Genomic DNA, 11,279 nt, shown 5'->3' on the forward strand with positions numbered 1-11,279 from the left:
CAGGCTAGTTCCGCTATTGCCCATCTTCCCAAGGGATCCGATTTAGCACGTTTAGCCCCCCCCAGAATTGTTTTACCCAGGATTACCACTCCCCTTATTGTTGAAGACTGAGAGGAACACGATAGTATCTCAAGGCCACCGGCCCTTAACAGCTTTCTTTTTGCCCAAGGAAGATGGGTTTCCTGCATACACAAGATATCGATAGGCTCGGATTTGACAAACTCTGCCAATCTCGCTCTTTTCCGCCAGTCATTCAACCCCCCTATGTTGATTGAATATATGTTAAGGCTTGACATCTTTATTCTTCAATTCTCTGCCAGTTCTTAGTACCTGGAATTGTTTGCTAACATTGGTCATTTTGTAAAGATTGTACCACATAATTTTTTTGCCACCCATTCTCAATTTTTTATTTTTGATGCTTACCCCACCCCACCCCCCACCACCCGTGACTCCTTCTCCCACCCTTGTGACCCGACCCGCCCTCTCTCCCCTCCCTCTCCCTCTCCCTTTAGAAGCGCTCAGACCTAGGTCTGTGCGTTGATGGAATGGTGCAGCAGCGTGGAGCGAGGTGCAACTGTACTTTAAACAACAAGACCACTTGAATAACTTGCCCTCCCCCCTGAACCCCCAACCCCTTCATCGAGCTCAATAGATAATAACGTTTTGAACAGAGAGAAGAGAAAAAAAAAAATCATATTATTCCATCTTTATGTCCCACCTCATTTTTTCTTTTTCCCTTTTTTTTTAAGTATATTTTTTCTTTTCCTTTCCCCCCCGCCCCTCGATTTTTATTGCTTACACTGAGTCCAGAAACTCCTTTGCTTTCACCTCGGATGAAAAGTATTGAGTCTTTCCCTCCCTCACTACCTTAAGCTGTGCTGGATTTACTAGATAGACCTGCATATGCTTATCCTGGAAGGGCTTAATCAGCTGCCGAAGTCGCCATCGCCTCTCAACCGTTGCATGGCAAAAGTCCGGTCTAACAAAGAAGGATAAGCCCTCGCTAGTTCTTTTTGCGTCAGGTCTAGCCTTATCCGAGATAATTTGTCTAAGGACATAGTTTCCAAGAAAAATTAGGACTGCCCTTGGCTTGTCGCTTGCTGCACCCGGGCGAATTTTGAACGGGGTCCGATGGGCTCTCTGGATCTCAGATGACCAGTTCCAATCTGTCAACCCTGGAAATGCATTTTTAAATAGGGTGATCATATAGGACCTGATATCTGACCCCTCGACCCCCTCCGGAACCCCCAGAACCCGTAGGTTGTTGCGTCTCATTCTATTTTCCATATCTTCCAGCTTCCATTGGATATCAACAACCTGGCAGCCTGTAGGTCAACCTTAAGTGAGGCGGCAGCTGCTTCAGTCTCAGTCGCCACAATCCGTTCCTCTATGTTAGAAGAATCAGCCATCATGTCAAGTGAATGTTTTCCAACAAACACTTCACAAGTTGGCTCCCTCGCATGTTCATTATCAATCAAACTTTCACATGAGTCAATTGCCAAAATTTATTTTTCCTCATTTGAATCTGAAGGTAATTCTATAGTGTTAATATTCATATGTTGCATACTAGACTCTAAGGGAACCACATCAAACCCTGACACAACATCATCCTGAGCTTCAGCCTCATGTGTTGCTACATTCCTAACGTGAACAATGCGCTTAGACAGGGGCGCCTGAATCAGCCATCATGTCAAGTGAATGTTTTCCAACAAACACTTCACAAGTTGGCTCCGTTGCATGTTCAATATCAATCAAACTTTCACTTTTTTTTTTTTTTTAAAAGACCTTTATTATTGGAAACATACAGTACACAGCGTTCCGCTGACAACCCATCCGGGCCAGCCACACATCTTCAAAGTAGCAGTGCTTGCATGTTAAGAAAAGGAATAACACAGCCATATGTCCGACAACCCGAAGGCCCGGCGGCGTTGTAATGTGTGATTTTGTCATTCATAACCCCGCATGCATTCAGCAAGGAAAGGATACAGTGCGAGAGAGAACGACTGAAACTCTGCAAGCCTTCATTTTCTTGTTTATGTTCATATCCGATGTAAGGAAGAACTCAGTGTATTGGGAGTACACATCAGCGACCGTATGTAAGCCATGGATCACCAAAACACTTGCGAGGCACGTGGAGGGTAGTAAGACATCTCGCTCCCTAGAAGGGCGCGAGATTGCATGAGGGAGAGATGTTGTAGCACAGTGCCGCAAGCGTGGCGGTGAGTGGAGGGTAGATAATACGGTCAGCCTGTCGGTGGTGCTAGGCACTCAGCGTCGAAGCTGAATAGTCAAGCTGTAGCCCTGACATGCGGCCTTTAGGACCCCTAGGCGTGATGCGTATGATAGGCAGCTTGGAAGATTGTGATCTGGGGGTTGGAGGTTCCAAAAGGTCAAGAAAACAGTGGTAACGGTAACAAGGGAAGCGCGTGCGTAAGGATGAGGGGGAGCGTGATAGAGACGGCCATGTGGTGAGGGGGGAGGTATCTCCTGTATGTAAGTAGCAAAGTAGTGGGGTGGGCAGAAGGAGGGGGCTCGTTTGCGCGTCAGATCTGTGAGGGCAGCCACTTCCGGGTACTATCGTTCCGCTCGTAGGCGGCAGGAAGACCCCCATCTGTGGTAGCGTGTGTGGGGGCTCTGGTGTGGAGAAGACTGCGTGCTCGGCAATACAGGGCAGACGCGCACATAGCGTGTAGCAATTGTGTCTTAGGATCCCTAGGGGAGCAGTGAGCGTTGTAGCAGTAGTTATATCTCAGTATCACAGCAGGACCTGGGAGGAAGGGAATAGGTACACGGAAAAGCCTCCCTAGAAGTGAGCACAGCTCGTGTTGTTCAACGCTGCGCGGGGATGGTGGGGTGGTCTATAGTCTGTCATGTGATCCCTTGTTCTATACATTTCTGCTGGAAGGACTGGAGGATAGTGTCCCAGTGTTGTGCAATTGGGAATTTTCGTAGGCCAGCTGTTTCCTCGCGTCGGAGCGCTGTGCCCTCCGCCCGGGCCCAGTTCGCCAGTGAAAGGCTCCAGTGCCGGATGTGCGGAGGCGCATCGGCTTTCCACCGCTTGGTGAGTAGCCGTTTTGCCGTGATGAGTCCAAGGTCCCAGTACCGGGCCTGAACCTTATTAAGGCGTGTGCGTTTGTACAACCCCAGCAAGCAGGCCTCCCACGTTTTCGGTACTCGTTCGTCTGTGCAATGCGTCAGCATCGTGGTCACCCCGTCCCAATACTGTTGAAGGGTAGGACAATGCCAGAGCATGTGCAAAAGGTCCGCTCCAATTTGGGAACAGCGGTTGCAGGCCGCGTCCCCGACTGAGAAGTACCTGTTAATCTTGTCCGGGGTGAGGTAAGCACGGTGCAGTATGTATAGTTGTATAATTTAAAAGCGGGGGTTGCGGGGGACATTAATCGGACCAGCTAAAATCATTGCCCACTCCTTATCTGTCCAGTCCCGTCCTCTGTCAGTTGCCCATTTTCCCCTCAATTGCGCCGTGGCAGGATGCGTGTGGAGAAGGAGAGCCTGTGCTAGCCAGTGAATTATGTGTGTGCCATTACTCATGACGTGTAGGTATTGTAGGAAGTTATGGGTGGGTAATTCATCAGCGACGTCGCCACAGGCCGTGGTCAGCGTGTATGTGAGGGTCGCGTGTAATAGGAACTGTCCGGCCGGTAAAGATGTGTCGTCGGCAAGGGTGGCGAAGGGGAGGAGAGCGCCGTCGGAGTAAAGGTCCCCCAGTGTTTCCACTCCTGCTGCGGTCCAGCTATCAAGCTGTGCGGCTGTGAGTGCCCCCGTCGCAGTCGGGGTGCCCAGTAAGGGGAGCACCGGAGCATATGGTGTGGTCGCCCGTGTCAGTCGCAAACAGCGGAGGAATCACCTGCGCGCCGTCGCGAGATGCAGCTACAACAGACGTGGTGTTTTGGTCAGGGGGTGGAAGAGTACCTGGATCTGCAACTGAGTCCAGATCATAACATCTGTGGCCGTGTCTCCCAGGTCCCTCCCTCCCAGCCATCCCGACACCCACTGCATTTGCGCTGCCAGGTAGTACAGCTCCAGATGGGGGACAGCCAGGCCTCCTGCTTCAGTTGGCATGTATAGTTTCGCCAGCGCGATGCGTGGGCGGCCCTTGTTCCAAAGTAGGTCCCGCGATAATGCCTCTAGGTCCCGAAATACCCGATTAGGGACGTATGTGGGAATATTTGCAAAGTAGTACAGAAGGCGCGGCAGCACGATCATTTTCATCAGGGCTACACGACTGGGGACATTCAGCGGCAGCGTTTTCCAGAATCCAATCTGCGAGCGGATGGATGCGACCGCCCGCAGCAGATTCCCGTCTAGGATATCTGCGGGTTCCCGGTAGATATGTATCCCCAGGTACCGGAACGTCATGGGATACCACTGTAGGGTCACACCGCTGATAGTTATCTCATTCTCCGGTGTGTTTGGATCAAAGGAGTAGGCTCCCGATTTAGCCCAGTTAACTCTCAAGCCCGACATCGCCTCAAAAGTGTCAAAGATGCCAGTAAGGGACTCTGGAACATCACTAAGGTCTTTTACATAAAGGAGAAGGTCGTCGGCATATAGCGACACCACATGTAGGCCATCTGCCATCGGAATTCCCCATCTCTCCCCATGGGATCTAAGAATTTCGGCCAGGGGTTCCACCGCTAGTGAAAATAGCAGGGGCGATAGTGGGCAGCCCTGCCTGGTGCCTCTCCGCACAGGGATCGGGTCAGAAAGGAGAGCACCAGTGCGGACTCTAACTGTGGGCTCTCGGTACAAGAGGCCTACCATGGTCAGAAAGTCGTCGCCTAGTTTGAATTTATCCATGACCGCTCGGAGGTAGGGCCATTCCACAGAATCAAACGCCTTTTCCAAATCTAGCACTAGACAACCAGCGCGTGGCCATTGTCGTGGAGCATATTCCTGAAGTCGGAAAAACCGACGGATATTGTGGGAGGTATGTTGTGTCGGTACAAACCCGTTCTGGTCTCGATGTACCAGCGTGGGCACGAAAGGGGCCAGTCTGCGTGCGAGCGAGCGAGGAGGTGAGTATTTTATAGTCCGTGTTCAGGAGGGCTAGGGGGCGGAAGGATCCCATCAGCTCACTGTCCTTGCCAGGCTTAAGCAGGGACACCAGAGTGGCCTCGTTAAGAGTCGGGGGCAGGCGGAAATCGTCCGTCGCTGCCGTGTACATCTTCGCCAGCTGGGGAATAAGGATGTCCGAAGCAGCCTTGTAAAATTCGGCCGGTAAGCCATCTGGCCCCGGAGACTTGCCATTCGAAAGGTGGTATATGGCGTCTCGGAGTTCCTCTGGGTCTAAGGACCCCCTTAGGTCATCTCGCTGTGTTGCTGTTAACGCGGGCAGAGGTATCGGTAGGAGATATTCAATTATGTCAGTCATCGAGGCGCGCAGTCGGGAACGATACAGTCCCGAGTAATGACTGGTGAACGCCTCATGTATGTGGCGTTGGGTGTAGAGTAAGTCACCCCCTTCCGCCCGTATTGCCGAGATGGGAGACGAGCGGGCCTCCTGCGCGATCAGCCAGGTCAGCAATTTACCAGGCCTGTCACCCTGGCGATGCATTCGGGCAGAATGTGCCGCAAAGTTAATGGTGCGCAATCGTTCCAGGTGTCGATCATGGTCCGTCCTGGCCTCTGTCAGTCTGGCGTCTGCGTCCCCCCCTGTTGCTTTCTCAAGGGCTAGCAATTCCGTCTCGATACGCGTCAGTTCGGCTTCCAGTTGTCTCTTAATGTGTCCCTGTGTGCCTAAGCAGATTCCCCGGGTCACTACCTTGAAGGCGTCCCACTCAATCTGGGGGGAGGACGCTGTGTTAGCATTAAATTCAAAGTATTGGGCTGTTTGTGCGAGTAGGGATTCGCGAAAGGGAGAGTCTAGTAAGAGGTCTGGTTGCAGGCGCCATGTGGGGACAGGTGGGTGTGGGTTCTCCCAGGCTATCGCTAGTGTATGTGGGTTGTGGTACGAGTGTGTTCGGCCCATATACTGGGTATCTGTGACCAGCGGGAGAAGTTCAGTAGAGATCATGTACCTGTCTAACCTGACATGTAGCGCGTGGGCCCCAGACCAGTAGGAGTACGTCCGCGTAGTGGGGTTGCGAGCTCTCCAAACGTCGCGGAGGTCCCATTGCATGGCCCAGGTGAGGAGTGCTTTCGTGGTGGTATGTGTCAGTGCTGTGGCCGTGGGCGCGGTGGATCTATCCAGATTAACATCTAGGACGTTGTTGTAGTCACCCCCAAGTATCCACGGGACCCCATGCCAAGGCGCCAGCTTCAGGGAGAGGCTATCTAAGAATTTACCCTGTTCAATGTTTGGGGAGTATATAGAGGCGATTACAATTGGGCGCCCGTCTAGTCTGCCCCTAACTATCACGTATCTGCCCTCTGTGTCAATCTGTGTGTCCATAACCACCCACGGGGTGCCTGGCCGAACCCATATGAGGGTCCCTCTAGCAAAGGATGAATACCCAGTAGCGTAAAGTTGTCCACGCCATCTGCGGCGCAGCGCAAGTATTTCTGGTGTGTTTAAGTGGGTTTCTTGTAGTAACGCCACCTGAAACTTGTGACGTCTCAAGTAGGAATAAATTTGATAGCGCCTCGACGGCGTGTGCATGCCCCTAACGTTCCAGGTGCAGATCTTGATTTCAGCCATAATCGCAGTGTAGACAGGAGGCGTCCACCCCAGCCGCCCTCCACCCCTCAGGTGCGCAACCCCCTGGATCTCCCAGCCCTCCCCCCTCACTCACTCCAACCTCTGGTACCCATTCATTAAGGAACAGGGGGGGTAAGCTTCCGAGGGCAAGGGTGGGGAAAAATACAGAATATTCAAACAATGTAAAACTACAACAAATACCATAAGGTCGGCCACGGAACATGTCGCCGTCCAAACACACCAAGAGGGTAAAAGTTCAACAATCAAGTCTAGGGGGTGTCATGTGCTGATCACAGTATTTGCAGTGTAATGAACAAAAGTATAGAATGAGGGATGATGGCCCTTCCCTGGGCCCTATGTCAAGGTTGTCTTGTGCGTAGATTCAGTGTCTGGAGAACCATTGTTGTCTCCGTAGCGCTCGGACCCCCGCTGGGCCAACAATGTAGGAGGAGTGCAAGCATTCCCCAGTCCCCACCCGGCCAGCAGGGACCAGTCCTGAGACGGGAAGGGCAGGAATCACGGAAGTGTGACGGGGAGGGAAAGTGTGATAGAGCACATCTGCACCACCTCCTTACCTGTTCTGTGTCTACTAGTCCAGGAGGCATACTCACTATAGGAAGGTCTCTCCATCTAGTACCAGAGCAGGGTGTATCTTCTAGTGTGGCAGTTAGTAGCCATAGTGCCCAACAGTCATCGCGTCTTCAGTTCCATCCCCTGCAGCTCGGCAGGGTCCGGTCTCGATGTTGAAATGTCTTTAATGTAGCATGTCCGCCGTTTGTGGTGTGACGTCAGGCAGTTCCACCGATGCCTGGGAGTCTGGCAGGCCATAGATGGCATCATCATCGCTGGGGATCGTCTGTGGACCGTCTTCTAGTATAGCGTCGGACGAGGGCGAATTGCTCAGCTGCGTGACCCTCCGGAGTGCGTCCCGCTGTTCTTGGAGTATTTGATCCGCTGGTGGGGAGTGTCTTGACACGTCCTCCGGGCGGCGAGTTTGTTGGCCTCTGTGCCTACGGCGGCGGCGCGGCCCTCTTGTGCGCGGCTGCGTCTCGCTCCCTTGCCTGGGCGTCGTGTCCGTGCCGCTGTCAAGCCACTCGCTGACTTCCTCGGGGGTGTCGAAGAAATAGGTTTTGTCCCGTGCCACCACTCTCAATTTCACAGGAAAGAGAAGCGAATATTTCAGGCCAGCGGTGCGGAGACGTCGTTTCACTTCCAAGAAGTCGTGTCTTTGACGTTGCACTTGAACGGTGTAGTCCGGAAAGAACATTATGGTAGCATTGTCTATGCGGATTTCTCCAAGCCGTCTAGTTTCCCGCAACACCGTGTCCCTGTCTCTGTAGTTCAATATCCGGAAAAGGAGTGGCCGTGGGTTGGCGCCCGTGGCGCGGGGTCTCGTGGGAACTCGGTGTGCCCTCTCCACCACAAAGTACGGCGAAAGCGTGCCTTCAGGCAGTAGGTTTCTGAGCCATTCCTCCACATGTTGGGCAGGATGATTCCCTTCCCATTTTTCCGGAACTCCCACGAGTCTGATGTTGTTGCGTCTCGCCCTCCCTTCCGCATCCTCAGCTCGGTCCTCCAGGAATTCAACTCTGCTCAGGAGGTCTTGTACCTGTTTATCCGTCTGGGTGACTGCGGGTTCAAGGTCCCTGACTGTCCCCTCCAACGATTTAGTTCGATCAGCCAGCTTCTTGTGGTCGTCTCGTAGATGAGTGAGATCGATGGCGACGCTGTCTATTTTGGACTCCAACGATGTTCTTGTTAGCTGGAGAGATTGCTCCATGCATTCCATGGCTGCCAGTACACTGTCCAATCTCGCGGCTACTTGATCGGCCGCCATCTTGCCCTTTGATTTTTCTGATTTACCCTTCGGTGGGGCTCCGCCAGTCCCAGTACGAGTTCGTACCCCTCCGGACATGTGCGGGGTCGCCCAATGGACAGTACAATCCACGCAGTTGTTGGGGAACGTAGCAACCAACTGGCTATGCAGGCTACGGCTTCAATCAATAGGTCCGCCCTCGGTATCCCCAGGTCCAACGCCAACTGCCAACTCGCGCCATCTGCACTGCGCGTTCCCGGTCTGTAGGTGTGGCGGAGCAGTAGTACCCACCGTCGGCGCGGCTAGTGAGGGCCGCCAGGCAGGACCCCGTTTCTCTCCAGCGCAGGGCCTCCGCGTTGCTTGGGCTGTGGCAGGGCACTCGGGCCAAAACAGTATGCAGTCTCTCCGGGCCTGCGTGTGAAAAGGCAGGGAGGCTAGGAGGCAGGGCAACATCGTCAGTGGGTCTCAGCCGAAGTCCCAGGCATCAGGTCCGACTCGCGGTCCTGCCCGCCGTGCGTCGTCGGGTAGGTGGCAGTCAGGGCCGTGGATGGCGCGCAGGAGGGTCCGGTGCAGAGAGGGACTCCGCAGATCTTCAGCGCGAGGAGCGGCCAATTTGCCACTTGCGCCCGGGGGCCAGTCAGTACTTCTGACCGAGCAGCGCCGCCGCAGGCTGGGTGGGAAGCAAGAGATGGGTCAGCAATGCCAGCGGGTGACGAGCGAGCACTCCACGCCATATGCCCGTGCTAGCAACATGTCTCCAGGAGCACTCGCCGCAGCAGCTCGAGTTCTCAGTAAGGGGGTCCCACCAGTTAGGCCCTACCCTCAGGCAAGGTTCAGAGGGGGGTCCACCATCCGGCCCTACCGTTCCGCCGGTGTGTCGTCGGTCCAGGAGCTGCTCCGTCCTTGGTCGCTGCGTCAGAGGGCCAGACAGCCGCGTCCTCCGCCCGGGCAACAGCAGCTTGTCTTTTAGCGTCGGGCTCTCCGTTGGTGGTTGGTATCGTGGAGGAGAGGGGCACAGGACTGCTATAGGCTCTCCGTAGGCTGGCGCCGGCCGGCCGGTTGGCTGTGTCCGTTCGGGCGCGCAATCTGTATGCGGCCTGCCTGCTGGGCCCGATCCGCGGCCTCGCGTGAATGCGCCTGCCGTGCAGGAAGCGCTAGAGTCCGCAGGTGGGCCTTAGGGGAGGCCGGTGCTCGCCGCTTCGGGTCTTCGTGGTCAAAGTTGGCGAGAATGCCGAACACTGTGCCTGGAAGGTCCGCTTACAATTTCGGCCGGCTGCAAGCAATTTTGGCGGAGAATCGGCCCAGGGAAGGGGAGCTCAGTGCGGAGCTCTACCCTGTTGCGACCTCCGCCATTGCGTGCTCAGCCACGCCCCCATCAATCAAACTTTCACATGAGTCAATTGCCAAAATTTCTTTTTCCTCATTTGAATCTGAAGGTAATTCTATAGTGTTAATATTCATATTTTGCATACTAGACTCTAAGGGAACCACATCAAACCCTGGCACAACATCATCCTGAGCTTCTGCCTCATGTGTTGCTACATTCCTAACGTGAACAATGCGCTTAGACTTACACACACTACTAAAATGGCCAATCCTTTGACAGTTTGTACACCTCTTACCTAATGCCAAACATATGGGACTGTTACTGAGGTGTGTTCTTGACCCGCACCTAAAACAGAATGTGTTAATTCTTTTTTGTTGAGGTCTACTAAATCTGTTTTTAAAGGCTACAGCCTTAACAGATACATCATTCTGTACAAAATTAACAGATGAAACATTTTCAACCACAATACTTTTTGAAGAAACAATGCTCCTTTCGATACTTTTAGCCATGTCAATCACTTCAGCTAACGTTGGATCCCTGCAACTCAAAATTCTTTCTTGAATTTTTTTATGACAACAGCCATAAACGAATTGATCTCTGATGTAGATGTCCAGATCACCCCCAAAGTTGCACTCAGATGACATGTTCCTCAAAACTGAAATAAAGTCTTCTACACTTTCTTCAATGTTTTGCTTTCTTTTCCTAAAATTAAAACGCTGAAGAATGACGTTTGGCTGTTCCAGGAATTTCCTGTTTAGTCTTTACACAGCGTCTGTGTACACATTCCAGCCCTCACCTCTCCCTGGAGGTGGAATTGCATTGGGTGAGTATCATATATTTGTCTACCAGCCCTTCCTACGTGACTGTAAAGAAGAGCTAGCTTCCTCTTTGGAGCATATTCCTCTGCATCAACTGCTATTAAATAATTCTCGAAGCTACGAAACCATGTTTTCCACTGGTTTGCCATTGACAGGTAAGAAATTGTTCAGTACAATCATTTGTTGATTATTAGCCATCTTTGTGAAAATAAGTGAAAATGTAACGAGGCTTAAATCGATATTCCTTTAGACCTTCCTCCTTCAAATCCCTCTTCTTCTCTTCCAAATTGACTAATATATTGTACGTTCACAAAAATATTCTTTCAATTTTATGCAGAAAATGTGCCTCTTAATGTATTTTTACTCTCCTCGGAGTAATTAAGTTAAACAGACCGTAAGATATCAATTGAATGTATCTCTAGTCTCCTCAAAGCAAAACCGCTTCCCAATTAATGTATGCTTCCTTGTTAACTCGTAAATTAAAATTTGTACATACCATTCTGTAGTTTCTTATTCTTGTAAAGACGCTTTATAAACAAAATCCTCTCATTTGAAAACTTGCGCAACAGCTTTCAAGTGTAAACGAGTTAAAATATGCGCATTGTGTTCTTCCTTTCAAAATCAGCTTCTGAAATGAATTACACTGTTGCGTGATGA

The 11,279-nt window shown here is 52.0% G+C and overlaps 1 long non-coding RNA gene across 1 annotated transcript in view; it reads right to left on the reverse strand.

Annotated features, from left to right (window-relative positions):
- The window catches only part of LOC144827806 (uncharacterized), an 80,687-nt gene extending 69,432 nt beyond the window's left edge, over window positions 1–11,255 (reverse strand). The window contains exon 1 of the long non-coding RNA XR_013610387.1: window positions 11,119–11,255. This is a non-coding gene — a long non-coding RNA (uncharacterized LOC144827806). The remainder of the gene's footprint in view (window positions 1–11,118) is intronic.
- Window positions 11,256–11,279: the final 24 nt, after the last annotated feature.

The sequence above is a fragment of the Lissotriton helveticus genome, chromosome 4_1 (genome assembly GCF_964261635.1).
Source record: "Lissotriton helveticus chromosome 4_1, aLisHel1.1, whole genome shotgun sequence".
NCBI classification, from domain to species: Eukaryota; Metazoa; Chordata; class Amphibia; order Caudata; family Salamandridae; genus Lissotriton; species Lissotriton helveticus.